At 40.9% G+C, this 21297-nt stretch overlaps 1 pseudogene; it reads left to right on the top strand.

The window, feature by feature from the left end:
- The window catches only part of LOC130875644 (RNA-binding protein EWS-like), a 122162-nt pseudogene extending 101123 nt beyond the window's left edge, over positions 1-21039 (top strand).
- Positions 21040-21297: the final 258 nt, after the last annotated feature.

Here is a 21297-nt window from a genome sequence, read left to right as displayed (position 1 = left end):
GTGGTCAGCATTCTGGGCTTTTACAGCATCCTCAACACTGTCAGTGTCCAGGACTTCACAGCATCCCAAACAAGGTCAGTGTCCTTGATTTAGCAGCATCCCCTGCCCTGCCACCTGGTTGCATCTCCAGCCCAATCCTCTCTCTGCCACCACTTACCTCTGGAACCCTCGCTCTCCTTAGTCAGCAGCTCTCTGGACGCCAAGACAGGCACGCAGTCCCCAGAAGATGACGCAGTTGTGGGAAGAGACAGGAGATAGTTAGCTTTGGAGATCCTCACTTCTAAAGCAGCAGGAGAGAAATGAACCCAGGTGGAGGAAGACGCGGGGGGCGGGGGCGGGACCAAGGCGGCAGTTGGTGGAAACTCTGAGGTGGGCGGTGACAATGGGGGAGGGGGGAGAATCTCGTGCAGTGGGCATGGCTGAAACCTGGGTTGACTGAGGAGAGATGAGGGGGTGGACACAGGGTGGGCCGAACACTGCAGAAGTTCACCTGGGGACCTAGTCCGCCCCCACAGGGATCCAGCACAAAGGTCTCCCTTGTTATCCATAGAAAAGTGTCCATGGGGGCCTTGGTTTAACAAACAAATTCAAGATGAAGAATGTCCTGTGAGGACTTTGTGATTCTACTTTTGTTCTTTTTGGAGAGGTTTCTATAGTCTTGAGTTTGTGGCAATCCTGCTTGTCTCCAAAATTCCGGAATTATAAGTGAGAACCACCACACCAAACTTCTCTATCAAGTTGTGTGTGTGTGTGTATAATACGTACATATGATACATACACACACGCACACACACATACACACAACCTCAAGACTACAGAAAGAACAAAAGTAGAATCACAAAGGCCTCACAGGACATTCTTCATCTTGAGTTTGTTTTGCTAAACCAAGCCGCTCATGGACTCTTCCAGCAATAACAAGGGAGACCTTTGTGCTGGATCCCTGTGGGGGTGGACTAGGCCCCAGGAGAGCTTCGGAAGTGTTCCGCCCACGCTGTAGCCTCCTCTACCCTCGCATCCGGCCTCAGCTAACCCAGGTTTCAAACCTGCCCCCTGCAAGAGCTTGCCCCCTCTTCCCCCACTGTCACTGCCCACCTCTGAGTTTCCACCAATTCCCTGCATTGGTCCCGTGCCCTTCCCCTGCCCCCTTGCTTTTCCCCACCTGAGTTCATTTCTCTCCTGCTGTTTTGGGAGTGAGGATCTATCTCCAAGGTGACCTAACTCTACTCTCTTCCCACAGCTTTGTCTTCTGGAAACTGCATGCCTGTCTTGGTGTCCAGGGAGCTACTAACTGCTGTAAGCGAGGGTTCCAGAGGTGAGTTGTAGCTGAGAAAGGGTTGGGCTGGGGATGCAAAGGGTGGCTGGACCAGGGACACTGCTAAGCCAAAGAGACTGACCTTGTTGGGGATTCTATGAAGACCGGGATGCTGATGGTGTTGGGGTTGCTGTGAAGCCCTGAATGCCGACAGTGTCGCGGATGCTGCAAAGCCTTAGACACTGACAGTGTCTGGGATGCTTCAAAGCCAGAAATGCTGCTAAGTCCAGGATGCTGAGGATGTTGGGGATGCTCTGAAGGCAGGGAAGGTGACTGTGTCAGGGATGCTCCAAAGCCTTGGATGCTGACAATGTTGGGGATACTATTAAGCCAAGGATGGTGAATTTGTCAGGGATAGGGAACTCTGCATAGCCCAGGATGGTGATGGTGTTGGGGATGCTGGGAAGCCATGGACGCTGCTGGTGACAGGGATGCTGTGAAACCGGGGATGCTGACAAGCCCTGGACACTGATGGCATTGGGGATGCTGACAAGTCATGGATGCTATGGTCCATAGATGTTGGTGGTTTCAGGGATGCTGCAAAGATTTGGAATAAAATATTGTCAGGGAGTGAGTGGGGATGCTGTAAAACCCAGGACACTGATGGTGTTCAGGATGCTGCAAAGCCCTGGTTGCTGACGGTGTTGGGGTTGCTGCAAAGCCAGGGATGCTGCAAAGTCTGGAACTCTAAAAGTGCCAGAGATGCTGCAAATTTAGGAATGCTGTGAAGCCCAGGACACTGATGATGTCAGGGATGCTATGAAGCCCAGGATGGTGACTGGGTTGGGGGCAAGGGATTCTGCGAAGCCTAGGACTTGATGGTGTTGGGAATGCTGTGAAGTCCTGGATGTGAATGATGTCAGGGATGTTTTATACCCCAGGTCAGTGATGGTATGGGGGATGATGGAATGCCAGGGAAGGTGGCTGAGTCAGGGCTAAGGGATCTGTGATGCCCAAGATGTTTATGGTGTTATCCAGGGATGCTGTAAAGCCCTAGATGCCTGATGCTGATATTTTGAGGATGCTGTGAAGCCCAGGATGGTGAAGCTGTTGGGGATGTTGCAAGCTCAGGGATGCTGTGAAACCCAGGAAGGGGAATGTGCAAGGATGGTGATGGTGTCAGGGATGCTGTGAAGCTTCATAGTCAGGAACATTGATGGTGTGGGGTATGATGGGAAGCCAGGGAAGGTGACTGTGTAAGGGGGTTGGCGATGCTTCAAAGCCCAGGCAGTGTATCAAGGATTCCCTGAATCCAGGGATGCTGTGAGGCCATGGATGTGGATGATGTCGGGGATGCTTCAGAGCCTGGGACATTGATGGTATGGAGGATGTTGTGAAGTCAGGGAAGATGACTGTGTAAGGGGATCAGGGAAACTGAGAAGCCCAGTACATTCACTGAGTTGGGAAGAAGGGATTCTATGAATCCTAGGATGCTGAGAATTTGGGGGTTCAAGGAAGTTATGAAGCTCTGTGCATTGATGGTGGTGAGGAAGCGGCAAAGCCCTGCATGCTGAAGGTGTCTGGGATGCTGCAAAGTCAGGTACTTGGAAGGTATCAGAGATGCTTAGAATCCAGGGATACTGTGATCCCTGACCCTGATATTTCGGGGATGCTGTGAAGCCCAAGATGGTGAATGTTTTGGAAATGCTGCAAAGTCAGGGATGCTGTGCAGCATAGAAAGGTGACTATGTGAGATGATTGAGGATGCTGCAAAGCCCAGGACATTGATGATGTTAGGGATGCCGGGATCATGCAAGATGTGAAGCCCAATATGTGGATGATATTGGAAATGCCACATAGCCCCAGACATTGACAATATGTTGGATGCCGCGAAGCCAGGGAAGATGATTGTGTAAGGAGATCAGAGATGCTGAAAAGGATAGGAAGGTGACAGAGTGAAGCATAAGGGATTCTGGGAATTGGAGGACACTGATAGTTTTGAGGTTCAGGGATGATAGGAACTGATGGAGTTGAGGATGCAAAAAAAAAAAAAAAAAAAAAAAACAAACCTGAATGCTTAAGTTGTCCCATAGGCTGCAACACCATGGATGTCACAAGGCCTGGTACTCAGAAGGTGTCTGAGATGCTGCAAATCCAAGGATGTTGGGAAGCCCTGGACATTGATGATGTTGTGGAACTGTTAGCTCAGGACAGTGACTGAGTCATGCATGATAGATTCTGCATCAGCCAGAACTAGGATGGAGTTGGTAATGCTGTGATACCAGGGATGATGTGATGCTCTAGACCTGGATGATATTGGTGGTGCTTCATAGCTTGGGACATTGATGGTATAGGGGATACTCTGAAGCCAGGGAAGGTGTCTATGTACTGTGAAGCCCACGACTGTGACTGAGGTGGGAATAAGGGATTCTTTGAATCCCAGGACACTGAGATTTTTAGGGTTCAGGGATACAACGAAGCCCTGGATGCTCATGGTATTGAGGATTCTGACAAAACCTTCACTGTGATGGTGTCACTGAGGCTAAAATGCCAGAAGTGCAGCAAAATGAGGGACTCTGAAGGTGTCACAGATGCTGGTAATCTACAGATGCTGCAAAGGACTGAATACTAAAGGTGTCATGGATACTGCCATGCCAGGGATTCTGCAAAGCCTGGGACTTTGAAGCTGTCAGAGATACTGTGAATCCAGGGATGCTGTTTGCCCCTTACGATGATATTTTGGGAATGCTGTGATGCCCAGGATGGTGAAGGTGTTGATAATTCTGTGAAGCCAGGGATGCTCTGCATCCCCGGAAGGTGACTGTGCAAGTGGATTGGGATGCCTCAAAGCCCAAGATGGTAATGGTGTCAGGGATGCTGTGAAGGCAGGCATACTGTAAAGCCCACTAAGTGGATGATGTCTGGGATGCCACATATTCTGGGACATTGACGGTATCAGGGATGCTTTGAAGACAGGGAAGGTAACCGTAAAAGTGGATTGGGGATGCTGCAAAGCCCAGGACAGTGACTGAGAGAGGGATAAGGGATTCTGTCAGTCCCAAAATACTTAGAGATTTGGGGTTTAGGGAAACAACAAAGCTCTGGAAGCTGATGGTCATGAGGATGCTGAGAATCCCGGCATGCTGAAGGTGTCAGGGATGCTGCAAACCAGAAATACTGCAAAGCCTGGGATCTGAAGCTGTTGGAGATGCTGCAAATCCAGGGATTCTGTAATTCCTGAACATTTGGGGATGCTCAGAAGCCAAGGATGGTGAAAGTGTTTCGGATTCAGTGAATTTTCCTGTAGTAATCTTTGAAGTTTCTAGGAAGAAGATGGGGTCTGACAACAACTCCTCCACCTGGTTGATATGATGTCATGATGCTGATACCGCTACTGTAAGACCTGTTTTGGGTACCAGTTGCTCAAGATGGTTTCAACTTGGTTAGTTGAAATGGTACACTTTTTTTTTTTACAACATTCTGACCAGACCTCGAAATAGGAACCTCAGAAAAACCCTACTAAATACTCAGAGACTATTTGCAATTATACCAGACAGTAACCTTGGAACTTAACCATCATTTTTACCTTCACAGGATCTCATAGAAAGAACATTGCCTCCATGACAGCTGGAAGTAATTCTACAAGACAACAGTCCCTCTTCCAACAAAGTTTGTCCTCAGGGTTAGGGACATTATTTAGGGGTTGATTATAATTGGTAAGGGTTGGGGGTTGGGGGAAATTTTAAATGCTCAGGGATCTCTTTGAAAAAAAGGAAAATTCAGATGGGATATAGATTATTGTGAGCTTACACTAATAATAATAGTGAGTAATAGAGTGAATACTTGTGAGTTATTATTTATAGGCAATTACATTGGTATAGATTCTTGTATATTGATACAAATTAAGTTACATTGAGTGTTTTATGCATGCTTTTACCTTTGCTTAAAACATTTATATATATATTGATATATATATATATCATATTTCAAGGTACATTTCTACCTCTGATCACTAATACATTGTTTACATTTTGAGGTCATTGTCCTCATTTGTTGCACAGTTGTGAATTGTATAACATTCTAATATGAACTCTTAGTCTTTAAGTTATATATGTATTAAGAATTATAGATCAGTAGTCATCTACATTTGTTATACTTATTGTTAGACTAATCAGGGTCTTTAGATACACAGAGATTATATTCTGCAAAGATAAGAAAGTTTCAACCACTTCAAAGAGATGTAGAACATGGCATTTAAATAACTTCTAAGGTTCTGTTGAAGTGAGACATGATTGCTCCTGGCAGCACTTACCTATTTCTGAGAGAATGTTGAGCACCGAGACACTCCATTTGGAGTTTGTTTTCTTCTTGGCAAGAGTGGCCTTTGGGCCAAAAAAAAAATGCCCATGCCTAAAACAATGACAAGGTACATGGCATCTGGAAATGGATAAACAGGACTGTCAAATCTTGCCAAGACAGGGTAAGACGGTCTTGAAAAATTTCATGCCTCTGAAAATGGTCTGTCAGTTATTCTAGACCTTAGCTCAAGATGATTGCTTCAACGTTGCAAATGAATTTTGGATGATTGCCCAGGTAGCCAGTTGTCTCTGACATTTGTTGCACATTTTGAAAGTTGCTTGATGGCACTCACTGCTTATTCAATATATTATTTCCCTTCTTGGGTCTTCGATGGGGTTGAAGACCAGACAGTCGCAGTTATATTCTTCTCATGACTTGGCCAAGTTATTTATTATAAAAGACTTAAACTAGCTAGGATAGGATAATTATTGAATATCTTTGTTCTTATTATATATAATTTTGTATTAGACTTAGAACTCTCTTATTTAAACTAAAGGGGGAGGTGTTGTAGGAAGTCTTACAGCCAGTGGATACACACCCACTGGGGTGTGGCCTCTTATACTATTTATGACTATGTAGAACATGCATTCAGTCTCTTTTCCAGCTGTGGGATTCAGTTTCTGTTCTCCATTTCAGCAGGCTATTCTAATTTGTGAGTCTACCTCTAAATAAATAATTGTCTCTTTTTCTCAATTCTGAGCTAGTGTAGGATTTCTTTTAAGCGTTCTTCATCATTATGTTGCGTAGTGTCTTATTGCTGCAATGAAACACCATGACCCAAAGCAAATTGGGGTGGAAGAGGTTGATTTGACTTACATTTCTGCATTGTTGTTCATCCCTGAAGGACATCTGGACAAAAATCCAAACAGGGAAGGATTGGAGAGACCTAGGAGCTGATGCAGAGGGCATGGAGTGGAGATGCTTATTGACTTTCTCCCCATAGCTGGCTTTTTGTTGAGGTCTTTGATCCATTTGGATTTGAATTTTCTGCATGGTTATAGATATGGATCTATTTTCATTCTTCAACATGTTGAAATCCAGTTATGCCAGCACTATTTGTTAAATATGCTTTCTTTTCTCCATTTGATATTTTTTGCTTCTTTGTCAAAAATAAGGTGTTCTAAGGATTGTGGATTAATATCTGTGTATTCTATTCAGTTCTGTTCATCCTCCTGTCTGTTCTTATATGAATACCAGGCTGTTTTCAGTACTGTAGCTCTGTAATAGAGTTTGAAGTCAGGGATTTTGATGCCTCCAGAAGTTCTTTTATTGTACAGGATTGATTTGGCTATCCTGGGTTTATGCTTTTCCATATGAAGTTGAGTACCATTCTTTTGAGGTCTGTGAATAATTTTGCTGAGATTTTTATGGGCCTTTCATTGAATCTGTAGATTGCTCTTGGTAAGATTGCCATTTTTACTTTGTTAATGCTGTCTATCCAAGATCATGGGATATCTTTCCACTTTCTAGTGTCTTCTTCAATTTCTTTCTTCAAAGATTTAAAGTTATTGTCATACAAGTCTTCCACTTGTTTGGTTAGAGTTACTCCAAGATATTTTATGCTATCTGTGGCTATTGTGAATGGTGTTTTTTTTCTGATTTTTTCCCAGCCCTTTTATCATCTGTGTACAGGAGGAATACTGATTTTTTGTGTTAATCTTGTATCCCGCTACATTACAATAGAAAGTGTTTATGAATTGTAGAAGTTCCTTGGTAGAATTTTTAGATTGCTTACATAAGCTATCATATTATCATCAAACAGTGAGAGTTTGACTTCTTTTTTTTTTCTGATTTGTATCATCTTGATCTCCTTTTGTTGTCTTATTGCTCTAGCTAGGGCCTCAAACACTATATTGAATAAATATGGAGAGAGTGGACAACCTTGTCTTGTTCCTGATTTCAGTGGAATCACTGGAAGTTTCTCTCCATTTAGTTTGATGTTGGCTGTTGGCTTGTTGTATATTGCCTTTATTATGTTTAGGTATGTTCCTAGTATCCCTGCTCCCTCCAAGACCTTTATCATGAAGGGATGTTGTATTTTGTCAGAAGCTTTTTCAAAATCTAAAAAGATGATCATGTAGTTTTTATTTTTCAGTTTGTTTATATGGTGGATTACATTAACAGATTTTCATATGTTGAACCATCCCTGCATCTCTGGGATGAAGCTGACTTCATGAAGCTGATCAGATGGTGATGGTTCTGATGTGTTCTTGGATTCGATTTTATTTAATATTTTTGCATCCAATTTCATGAGTGAGATTGGTCTGTAATTGTCTTTCTTAGTAATGTCTTTCTGTGGTTGGGGTATCATGTAATTGTAGCCTCTGCTTCTATTGTGTGAAAAAATTTGAGGAGTATTGGTATTAGTTCTTCTTTGAAAGTCTTGTAGAATTCTGAGCTGAAACTATCTAGTTTGGGGCTTTGTTTTGGTTGGGTGAATTTTGACGACTGTTTCTATTTCTTCAGCAGTTATAGTTCTGTTTAATTTGCCTATCTGGTCTTGATTTAATTTTGGTAAGTGATATTTATCCAGAAAGTTGTCCATTTCTTTTAAGTTTTCCAATTTTGTGGAGTCTAGGTTTTCAAAATATGACATGATGATTATCTGCATTTCTTCTGTGCTTGTTGTTATGTCCCCATTTTCATCCCTGATTTTGTAAATTTGAATATTCTCTCTCTACTTTTTGGTTAATTTGAATAAAGGTTTGTCTGTTTTGTTGATTTTCTCAAAAAACCAACTCTGTCTCATTGATTCGTTGTATTGTTTTCTTTGTTTCTATTGTGTTTATATCATCTCTCAATATTATTATTCCCTGCCATCTACTTCTCTTAGGTGAGTTTGCTTCTTTTTGTTCCAAAGTTTTCAAATGTTTTGTTAATTCACTAGTGTGGGATTATTCCAGCTTCTTAATGTAGGTTATTTGTGCTATAAACTTTCCTCTTAACATTGCTTCCATTGTGTTCCATAAATTTGGGTATGTTGTGTGGTCATTTTCATTGAACTTTAGGAAGTCTTTAATTTCTCCCTTTATTTCTTCTTTGATCCATTAATGATTCAAGTGAGCATTGTTTAATTTCCATGTGTTTGTGGACTTTGGAATTAGTGTTACTGTTGACCTTGAGTTTTAAACCATGGTGATCTGGTACATTGGGTTATTCTAATTTTTTGCATTTGTTGATGTTTGTTTTGTTATTGAGTATGTGGTCATTTTTTGAGAAGGTTTTATGAGGTGCTGAGAAGCAGGTATATTCTTTTCTGTTTGGATGGAATATTATATAGATGTCTGTTATGCCTATTTGAATCATAACATCTATTAGTTCCCTTATTTCTCTCTTAAATTTTTGTCTGCTTGACCTGTCCAGTCATGAAAGTGGAGTGTTGAAGTCTCCCACTATTAGTGTGTGGGGTTTAATGTATGATTTAAGCTTTAGATGTGTTTCTTTTACATATGAGTGTGCTCTTCTGTTTGGGGTATAGATGTTCAATATTGAGATTTTTTTCTTGATGGATTTTTTTCCAGTGACTAATATGAAATGACCTTCTTTGTCTCTTTTGATTGATTTTAGCTTGAATACTATTTTGTTAGATATTAGGATAGCTACACCCGCTTGTTTCTTAGGTTCATTTGATTGGGATATTTTCCCAAACTTTTATTTTGAGATGATGTCTGCCTTTGAAGATGTGTTTATTGTATGCAGAAGAAGGATGGATTCTGTTTCTGTATCCATTCTGTTAGCCTGTGCCTATTTATAAATGAGTTGAGTCCATTTATATTAAGGGATATTAATGACCAGTGATTGCTATCTCCTGTTAATTTAGTTTTCATTGTTGGTGATGTTAATTTGTGTGTTTTTCCCTTCTGTGGGATTTGCTATGATGATACCATCAATTGTCTGTGTTTTGTTTGTGTAATCAAATCCCTTGGATTGAAGTTTTCCTTCTAGCATTGTGTAGTGCTGGGTTTGTGGGTAGGTATTGGTTAAATATGGTTTTGTCATGGAATATTTTGTTTTGTCCTTCTATGGTGATTGAAAGTTTTGCTGGGTACAGTAGTCTGGGCTGGCATCTGTGGTCTCTTAATGTCTGCATAATGCTAAACCTTGACTTTCTGGCTTTCATTGTCTCCAATGAGAAGTCAGGTGTGATTCTGATAGGTCTGCTTTTATATGTTACTTGGCCTTTTTCCTTTGCATCTCTTATTATTTTTTCTTTGCTCAGTATGTTTAGTGTTTTGATTATTATGTGGCGAAGGGACTTTTTTGGATACAGTCTATTTGGTGTTCTGTAAGCTTTTTGTATCTTCATAGGCATATCTTTCTTTAGGTTTGGAAAGTTTTCCTCTATGATTTTGTTAAATACATTTTATGTACTTTTGAGTTGAACTTTTCTACTTCTTCTATACCTATTATTCTTAGATTTGACCTTTTCATCATGTCCCATATTTCCTGGATATTTTGTGTTAAGCTTTCATTAGATTTAATATTTTCTTTAACTGATGAGTCTATTTCCTCGATTTTATCTTTAGTGCTTGAGAATTTTTTTTCTTCCCTCTCTTGTATTCTGCTGTTTATGTTTGCATTTGTGGTTCCTGATTGTTTTCTATGATTTGTTTCTATAATTCCCTTGGTTTGTATTTTATTTATTGTCTCTATTTTAGTTTTCAAGTCTTGAATAGTTTCCTTCATATGTTTGATTGCTCTTGATTTTCTTTAAGGAATTTGCCATTTTCTTCCATTTTTGCTTGTCTTTTCCTCCATTTCTTTGAGGGAATTTCTCATTTCCTCTTTAAGAGTTTCAAACATTCTTCTGAAATTATTTTTTCGGTCATTTTTTTCTGCTTCATCTATATTTGGTTGTTCAAGTCTTGCTATTGTAGGGTCTTTAGGTTTTACTGGTGTTGTGTTGATCTTTGTGGTGTTGTGTGTGTTCTTTTCTTTTCTACTCATCTTTTCCTTTAATAGGCATGGTTGGGACTGTCTGAGATTCTGTTGATTAATCTTTTAGTTGCCAGTGAATCCAAATCTCAGATGGTTGATCTTCGTGGTAAAGTCAGGGCTGCAATTCCAGTTACCCCATTGGTTACTCTGTATTCTTAGAGATAGCTCAGCACTCCTGGGCTTTGCTCCACTCTCCTGGACTTTGCTGTCTCAGGCTTACTTCGGCCTAGGTTACTGGCTTTGACCTATTTCTGCAAATCCTGGTCTGGAACCCCTCCTGCAGAAGTCCCTGGCTTGGATTTGGTCCTGTAAGGGTCTCTGGCTCTGGTCTACTGCTTTGGAGTTCCCAGGCTTGGGTGCACCCAGACCCATAGAGGACCTGGCTCTGGCTTTCTCCCTTGGAGGTCTCAGACTCATGCTCAGACACACAGAGGTTTCTGGTTCCTTCCTATTTTCTTGATGACCTAGACCAATGCCCAGACCGACAGAGGTCCTGGCTCAGGCCTACTCTCTCCGAGGTCCCAGACTCATGCCTGGCCCCACAGAGATCTCTTGTTTCTGCCTACGCCCTCAGAGGTCCTAGATTCATGCCCAGACTGGCAGAGGTCCTGGCTCAGTTCTAGTTCCACGGAGGCCCTAGACTCACGCTCAGACTCACAGGGGTCCTGGCTTAGGTCTACTCCCTTGAAGGTCTGAGATTCATGTCTGGACCCTCAGTGGTCTCTGGCTCTGGCTCACTCACTCAGTGGTTACTCCCTGGTATCGGTTCGAGTGGAATTTGCTGTTTCCTGTATGCTCTGGACCCGGTCTCTGGCTCAATCCTGGTCTACCAGTGTCTTGGGACTGGATTGGCACCCTGCTCCCACACCAATGGAGTGTGTGCTCTTAAAAGCTGAGCTTTCTCAGCAGTCAGAAATTCAAATATTAAATCTCTGTAATCTTAAAACAACAGGATTACTTTCTCAAACATTTAAATATTGATTCTTTTATCAATATTAATTTACTTAAACATGAGGATCATATGAGAATAATAAATTCACATGATACACAAGTTATCTTCAAAAATTACAATCAAGAGAGAAGTCTCCCTAGAACAAAGACTTTGTCAACTCCATACCGTATATACATGGAGTATCCATATTTATATTTGAAACCAGGTCCTTACTATGTACTGCGAGCTGGCCTCAAACTCACAGATTCATCTGCCTCTACCTACTGAGATCTAGGATTAAAGTCCTGAATTACCAATGTGGCTATATTTATAATCAATATGTAATATTTACATGAAATATCTTAAGATGATTTATTAATAAGAAAAAATGCCTCTTGATATCAAGTAAACATATAATGCACATTGTCTGCTTCTTTCTAACAGGGCCTGGAACTTCTCCCATAGATCCTATTTCAATATATGTTAATCCTTATTTGTTTATTTTGTTTTTATTGGTGCATGAAAGTATATGCTTGTCTACTTCTCTCAGATGCCAAAAGAAGGGATAGAGCCATTGGAATCATAGGCTTATGAGCCAACAGTCCTGGGTTTTAGGAACCAGGCTCAGGTACTCTGCAAGAGCAGCACACATTGTTGACAACTGAGCCTTCTATGCAGGTACTATAGGTTTCTGAAGTAGATAAGCCAGTACCTCTGGAAGATGAAATTATTTTACTTTTCTAATGACATAATTTTGACAGTCAAATAGCACTCAATCAGTGCTATCTGATATCTTCAAAAAGAGCAAGAGTCATTGTTGAATTCTAGGTCATAGTGGTCACATATCTACATTCATGCTCATGTATAAGATGGTGCTAATAAATAATGGGCTAACCAATTATACACAATAGGTTTCCACTGTATAATGAGTTGCTCACAGGCAGTAAAGCAGATGCTGTTACCTAAAACCATTACTGGAGTGGTTCTTCTCCCTACACCTTTCTTACCCAGAGGCATTGTGGTCTTTTGTTTTGGGGTGCACCAAGGTAACGATAGTAACAACTACTTGGTCCTCAACATGAGTGACAAACTGTCATCAGCTAAATTGTCAGTTGTCCTGTTTTTACTTTAAGTATGCTATTATCTTTTAAGTTGTAATAATATTGGTTGCCATATTCTGCTCACTGTTCATGAGGCTCTGCAATAAGGAAAGTAAAATGATATAGAAGGAGGAAATGTAGGATAAAATGCAGGCATGTCCTGGTAGTCAGCCTACCTCCTACACATTACTTTTAACTAACAGCATGGCTCATTATGATACTGAATAATCATGAAAACACACATGCACAATAAATAAATGTCATGAAGTATTTTATAAACAAGCCTAAAAATTATTAGTGCTTTTTTTCTTTCTGTAACTATCTCTTGATCTTACTGTATAGAGGAGGTTTGCCTCTGACTTCCCAGAGCTAAGGTTAAAATTGTATGTGATTGGGCACAGCCTCAGTGTTTCCTATTTAAATATCACAAACTGGAGAATGTAGCTTATGTTAGGGAAAAGTGCAAGGTGAACCCAGGCTACTTACTGACCTGAAGGCCAACCTAGACTACATGACACAAAGTCCTCCCAAAATAAAACTAGCTGTATGTGATGGTGCACAGGTGTAATACAAGGACTCAGGTGCAGATGCAGCATGATGGAAGCAAATTTAACCTAGTGTTTGCCCAGGGCTACTGACTAGTCAGGTTTAAATAAGCAGACCTAGTCCCTGATACCAAAGCCACAAAAGATGTCATGACCCACTAAAAAGAATATCGACAATTAGGCCAGGTACATGCTTCTGAAGTTCATGACCTAGTTCAATCCCCAGGACCCACAAAACAAAGTTGTTCTTTGTTGTGACATATATGGGTAACACTGAAGTCATCATACATGGAAATAGCATGCTGAGTCGGTGCTGAGGAGTTCCATTTGGACGGGGGAGTGTGTGCTATCCAGGGGCAGACTGTCCCAGAAGAGAGCACAACCACACCTCCCCCAGCTCCTGCTGCAGGGCTGTCTTTCTTACACACGACCCAGCCTCGCAGCCTCCCCCCAAGCCTGCCCTGCTGTCTGCTAGGTCCTTTGCTCAAGAACAGTTTCCTGCTCCTCCACCAAGGCTACCCACCCAGAGCGGTGAGTGCCTGTCTATCGGGCAGGCCTCAAGGTCCCCTGAAAAGGAGCACGAGCACCTTCAGCTTGTGCTGCATGGTCTCTGGTGTTCTACTCGACCCCGCCCTGCCCCCGAAGTTCTCCCTTTTGCCCACTGGTCATTGGACTACCAGGAATCCATGTTTCGGTGCTGAGGAGTTCCATCTAGAAGGGAACGGTTCCTGCTTCTACACTGAGGAGATACACCCAGAGAGTCAGTCACAGCAAAGACTGGACCAAGACACCAGGCCTCTCCTGGCTCCATTTGAAGGAAGAGATGGGCAGGCACCAATGCAAGAATTCCTCCAACAACCTGAAAGGCAACATGACATTACCAGAATACAGGGATCCTGAAATAAGAAGAATTGTGCATCCTACTCCAGAAGAAATAGAAGAAATTGACTCTAAACTGAATTATATGAAAATAATAGAGGACCTTAAATAGGAGGTGAAAAACTGCCATATAAAATAGAGATTACAAAAAAAAGGTAGAGGAAATGAATAAATCTCTCAAAGATACCCAAGAAAACCAAGAGAAACAAGAAAAAGCAATCAAACAGGTATGGGAAACGGTTCAAGACTTGAAGAATGAAATGGAAGTAATGAAGAAAACACAAACCGAGGGAAGGCTGGAGATAGAAAATATGGGTAAACGATCAGAAACTACAGAGACAAGTACTACCAATAGATTACAAGAGATAGAAGAAAGAATCTCAGACACTGAAGATACCATAGAGAAAATAAACACACTGATCAAAGAAAACAGCAAAACCAACAAATTCTCATCACAAAACATTCAGGAAATATGGTCCACAATAAAAAGACCAAATCTAAGAATAATAGGGGAAGAAGAAGGAGAAGTACAGCTCAATAGTCCAGAAAATATATTTAATAAAATTATAGAAGAAAACTTTCCCAACCTAAAGAAAGATATTCCTTTGAAGGTTCAAGAAGCATACAGAACACAAATAGACTGGATCAAAAAAAAAAAACATCCCCTCATCATATAATAATCAAAACACAAAATATACAGATTAAAGAAAGAATATTAAGAGCTGCAAAGGAAAAAGGCCAAGTAACGTATAAAAGTAAACCTATAAGACTTACACCTGACTTCTCTATGGAAACCATGAAAACCAGAAGGTCCTGGATAGAGGTACTGCAGAAACTAAGAGACTATGGATGCAAACCCAAATGACTATACTCAGCCAAGCTATCGTTCAGTATTAATGAAGAAAACAAGACATTCCAGGATAAGAACAAATTTAAACAATACATAGCCACAAATCCAGCCCTACAGAAAGTAATAGAAGGAAAATCACAACCCAAGGAATCCAACATTGCCAACACTGCCTACAATAAGTCAGGCATCTAGCGACCCTTTAATAGCAAAACTCAAAGAAGGGAGACACACAAACTCTACTACCAAAAGCAATAAGAATAACCAGAGTAAACAACCACTGGTCATTAATATCACTTATTATTAATGGTCTCAATACACCTATAAAAGGCACAGGCTAAGAGGTTGGATAAGAAAACAGGATCCAACATTCTGCTGTTTGCACGAAACACATCTCAACCACAAAGACAGGCATATACTCAGAGTAAAGGGTTGGGAAAAGGTTTTTCAAGCAAATTGTCCTAAGAAACAAGCAGGTGTGGCCATACTAATTTCTAACAAAACTAACTTTAAACAGGAACAATTCAGCAGGATGAACTCTCAATTCTGAATATCTATGCCGCTAATATAAAAACCACCCACTTGGGGCTGGAGAGGTGGCTCAGAGGTTAAGAGCATTGCCTGCACTTCCAAAGGTCCTGAGTTCAATTCCCAGCATCCACATGGTGGCTCACAACCATCTGTAAGGAGGTCTGGTTCCCTCTTCTGGCCTGCAGGCATACACACAGACAGAATATTGTATACATAATAAAAAATAAATATTTTTAAAAAAGCACCCACTTATGTAAAAGAAATATTACTAAAACTCAAGACAGACATCAAACCACACACACTAGTAGTAGGAGACTTCAACACACCAATCTCAGCAATGGACAGGTCAATCAGACAGAAACCTAGTAGATAATTAAGAGAATTGTTGGAGGTAATGAAGCAAATGGACTTAACAGACGTCTATAGAACACTCCACCCAAATAGGAAAGAATACGCATTCTTCTCTGCAGCTCATGGAACCTTCTCGAAAATTGACCACATACTGGGAAACAAAGGAAACCTCCACAGATACAAAAAAATATCAGTGTCCACCTGTGTCTTATCAGATCACCACGGATTAAAGTTAGAAGGCAACAACAATGCTACCCGCAGAAAGCTGACAAACTCATGGAAACTGAACAGTCAACTACTGAACTACACCTGGTTCAAGGAAGAAATTAAGAAAGAAATTAAAGTCTTCCTTGAATTTAATGAAAACAAAGAGACGACATACTCAAACCTATGGGACACAATGAAAGCAGTGCTAAGAGGAATGTTGATAACACCAAGTGCCCACTTAAAGAGAATGGAGAAAGCATACATTGGGGACTTAACAGCACACTTGAGAGATCTAGAAAAAAAAAGAAGCAGACGCACCCAGGAGGAGTAGAAGACTGAAAATAATCAAACTGAGGGCTGAAATCAACAAAATAGAAACTCAGAAACAGTCCAAAGAATAAATGAAACAAAAAGTTGGTTCTTGGAGAAAATCAACAAGATCGACAAACCCCTATCCAAACTAATTAAACGACAGAGAACACGCAAATAAATAAGATCAGAAATGAAAAGGGGGACATAACCACAGACACAGAGGAAATTCAGAGAATCATTAGATCTTACTACAAAGCCTGTATGCCACAAAACTGGAAAATGCAAAAGAAATGGACATTTTTTTAGATAAGTACCATAACAAAGCTAAACCAAGACCAGGTGAACAATCTAAATAGACCTGTTAGTTGCGAAGAATTAGAAACTGTTATCAAAAATCTCCCTTCCAAAAAAAGCCCAGGACCAGATGGTTTCAATGCAGAATTCTACCAGAACTTCCAAGAAGACCTAATACCTATACTCCTTAATGTATTTCACAATATAGAAACAGAAGAGTCATTACAAAATTCCTTTTATGAAGCTACAATTACCCTGATAACAAAACCACACAAAGACCCAACCAAGAAAGAGAATTACAGGCCTGTATCACTCATGAACATCGACGCAAAAATTCTCAATAAAATACTGGCAAACTGAATCCAAGAACACATTAGAAAAATTATCCATTATGATCAAGTAGGCTTCATCCCAGAGATGCAGAACTGGTTCAACATACGCAAATCTATCAATGTAATCCACCATATAAATAAACTGAAAGAAAAAAACCATATGATCATTTCATTAGATGCTGAAAAAGCATTCGACAAAATTCAACATCCCTTTATGATAAAGGTCTTGGCAAGTTTGGGGATACAAGGGTCATACCTAAATATAATAAAAGCAATTTACAGCAAGCTGACAGCCAACATTAAATTAAACGGAGAAAAACTCAAAGCCATCCCACTAAAATCAGGAACACGCCAAGGCTGTCCACTCTCTCCATACCTCTTCAATATTGTGCTTGAAGTTCTAGCAATAGCAATAAGACAACATAAGGGGATCAAGTGATTTGTATTGGAAATGAAAAAGTTAATCTTTCGTTATTTGCAGATGATATGATAGTATACTTCAGCGACCCCAAAAACTCTACCAAAGAAGTCCTACAGCTGATAAACACCTTTGGGAATGTGGCAGGATATAAGATCAACTCCAAAAAATCAGTTGCCTTCCTATACACTAAGGATAAGGAAGCAGAGAGGGAAATCAGAGAAGCATCACCTTTCACGATAGCCACAAATAGCATAAAATATCTTGGGGTAACTCTGACCAAGGAAGTAAAAGATCTATTTGACAAGAACTTTAAGTCTTTGAAGAAAGAAATTGAAGAGGACACCAGAAAATGGAAGGATCTCCCTTGCTCTTGGATTGGGAGGATCAACATAGTAAAAATGGCAATTCTACCAAAAGCAATCTATAGATTCAATGCAATCCCCATCAGTATCCCATCAAAATTCTTCACATATCTGGAGAAGACAATAATCAACTTTATATGGAAAAACAAAAAACCCAGGATAACCAAAACAATCTTTTACAATAAAGGACTGTCTGGAGGCATTACCATCCCTGACTTCAAACTCTATTACATAGCTTCAGTATTGTAAACAGCTTGGTAATGGCATAAAAACAGAGAAGTCGACCAATGGAATCAAATAGAAGACCCTGATTTTACCCCACAAACCTTTAAACACCTGATTTTCGATACAGGAGCTAAAAGTATACAATGGAAAAAAGAGAGCATCTTCAACAGATTGTGCTGGCAAAACTGAATGTCAATCTGTAGAAGAAAGAAAATAGATAAATATCTATCACCATGCACAAAAATCAAGTCCAAATGGATTAAAGACCTCAATATCAGTCTGAACACACTGAACTTGATTGAAGAGAAAGTGTGAAGTACTCTACAACACATGGGCACAGGAGACCACTTCCTAAGTATAACCCCAGCAGCATAGACATTAAGGGCCTCTTTGAATAAATGAGACCTTCTGAGACTGAGAAGCTTCTGTAAATCAAAGAACACTGTCACTAAGACAAAATGGCAACTCACTGACTAGGAGAAGATCTTCACCAACCCCACAACTGACAAAGGTCTGATCTCCAAAATATATAAAGAACTCAAGAAACTAGACCGTAAAAGGCTAATCAACCCAATTATAAAATGGGGCACTGAGCTGAACAGAAAATTCTCAACAGAAAAAGTTCAAATGGCCAAAAGACACTTAAGATCAAGCTCAATTTCCTTAGCGATCAGGGAAATGCAAATCAAGACAAGGGCACTGAGCTGATCTGAAAATTCTCAACAGAAATAGTTCAAATAGCCAAAAGACATTTAAGATCATGCTTAACTTCCTTAGCAATCAGGGAAATGCAAATCAAGACAACTTTAAGATACCATCTTACACCTGTCAGAATGGCTAAAATAAAAAACACCATTGATAGCCTTTGCTGGAGAGGTTGCTGGTGGGAATGCCAACTTGTGCAACCACTTTGGAAAGCATTATAGCGGTTTCTCAGGAAATTCTGGATCAACCTACCCCTGGACCCAGCAATACTACTCTTGGGAATATACCCAAGAGATGCCCTATCATACAACAAAAGTATATGCTCAACTATGTTCATAGCAGCATTGTTTGTAATAGCCACAACCTGGAAACAACCTAGATGCCCTTCAATGGAAGAATGGATGAAGAAAGTATGGAATATACACATATTAGAGTACTACTCAGCAGTAAAAAACAATGACTTCTTGAAAATTGCATACAAATGGATGGAAATAGAAAACACTATCCTGAGTGAGGAAAGCCAGACCCAAAAAGAGAAAGAGGAACATTGGATGTACTCACTCATATTTGTTTTCTAGCCATAAATAAAGGACATTGAGCCTATAATTCATGATCCTAGAGAAGCTAAATAAAAAGGTGAAGCCAAAGAAAAACATATAAGCATCCTCCTCAATATTAACCTTCATCAGGCGATGAAAGGAGACAGAGACCCACATTGGAGCACTGGACTGAAACCTCAAGGTCCAGATCAGGAGCAGAAGGAGAGAGAGCATGAGCAAGGAAGTCAGGACTGCGAGTGGTGCACCCACACATGGGGAAAATGGGGATGATCTATCGGGAACTCACCAAGGCCAGCTGGCCCGGGTATGAAAAAGCATGGGATAAAACCAGACTCGCAGAACATAGAGGACAATGAGTACTACTGAGAACTCAAGAGCAATGGCAATGGGTTTTTGATCCTACTGCATGTACTGGCTTTGTGGGAGCCTAGGCAGTTTGGATGCTCACCTTACTTGACCTGGATGGAGGTGCGTGGTCCTTGGTCTTTGCACAGGGCAGGGAACCCTGATTGCTCTTTGGGCTGATGAGGGAGGGGGGACTTAATCGGGGGAGGGGGAGGGAAAAGGGAGGTGGTGGCAGGGAGGAGGCAGAAATCTTTAATTAATTAATTAATTTAAAAAATCTCTATCTCACATAGCCTGTCATGGAGCTTTAGCGCTGTTTAAACCTGGGTCAGTTTGCTGATTTGTGGCATCTTTGCAATGGCTAGAACTCCTGAATTTGTCATGCATATGGCCAAACCACTTGAACTACAGTAGCTCTGAAAAGTCAGTGCACAGATTGCTTATCATGGTGGTAAGTTCCTAGTGAACCTGGTAGCCGTCCATATTTCACAGATTCTTTTTGAAAATATCTTTTTAAAAATATTGATTGCTTAGAATCCATATCTGAAGAGGGTGATGTATATAAAATAGTTGAATTATTGACCTCCTAGTATTCTGCTGATGTTTCACAGACACATCTGCTGGTTATTAGGATCGAACTGCAGACCCAGCCCTGGTGAGAGTGGCTGTCTGGGTTTGCAGCTGCAGTAACTCTAGGTCACTCCCCTCCCAAAAGTTTGGGTTTTAAATATTTTAAATCATTTAAAAGTTTCCATTCATGCTTACTATCCTTGAGCATGAGTTCTGGATTTGAGCTCCTTTGTCAGGAAACCGATGCAGCTGCCCTTAGCCCTCAAATGCAGAGCCTTCTAGGTCTTCACTCTGCATTAAGTGCTTCCACGAAACTAATCATTTTGTTTTATTAAACAGACAGTGTTTGAATAAATATGATTAAATATGGTCTTGATTTTTATAGTGTTGTGGCTTGTTATTACAGCAATTGAGAATGTAGTTTCACAGTTGTGAATGTAACTTCTTAAGAAAATCTATCTTTTGTCGTGAGAAGAGGCCCGTCATGGCATTATGTCACTTGTAAGGCAGATCTTAACTATATGCAGTGACTGTGGCTCTCAGTTTTTTCTGTTTGGAAACTGTCATGAAATATAGGTAGCTATTTGTGGTTTATAAGCTAAAATATACTGGTGATTAAATTTAATACAACCAATCTGTGATTGCCAACTTGTTTTCTGTACCTCGCCCACTGTCAACTTCTCAATGGTCATTTCCCTTGCAGGCTCCACTGCTTCTGCATTGCCCTTGGAAAGTGAGGAGCAGGTCGGACTGCAGGCCCAGAAGCGCCTGGAAGAATGGCTGCTAATGGACCCAGCAAAGCGCCATCGGAGAGGGTAAGTCTCCTGGGTTGAAGTACGAGCTGTGTGTTTCCTCTGTGTGAGCTCTGTAATGTAAGGTCCTTATTTACTTCTGGATTGTCCGGTCCACATCTGAGTTGTCTAGTTTCTCCGTCTCACCCTTTCCATTTGTGTTCTTTTCCAGCACTTTCTAGCACACGTTTAACTGCAGTGTTTGGAATGTTTGTCATCCTCCCCCCGCCCCTTCCCTGGGTCGCATTAATTTGTTATAATGTCATGACTGAAATTTTCCTGTGAGGGAAGGTTGTGCTGAGGCTGGAGAGATGGTACTGTCTGCTCTTCCAGAGCATCAGGGTTTGAATCCCAGCACCAACATGACAGTTCACAATCCTCTGTAACTCCAGATCCAAGGCCTCCATCACCCTCTTCTGACCTCCAGGGGCACCAGGCAT

This window comes from Chionomys nivalis, chromosome 6 (genome assembly GCF_950005125.1).
Source record: "Chionomys nivalis chromosome 6, mChiNiv1.1, whole genome shotgun sequence".
Taxonomy (NCBI): Eukaryota; Metazoa; Chordata; class Mammalia; order Rodentia; family Cricetidae; genus Chionomys; species Chionomys nivalis.
The sequence above is the reverse complement of the archived record's forward strand: the minus strand, read 5'-3'. Positions and strand labels throughout refer to the sequence as shown.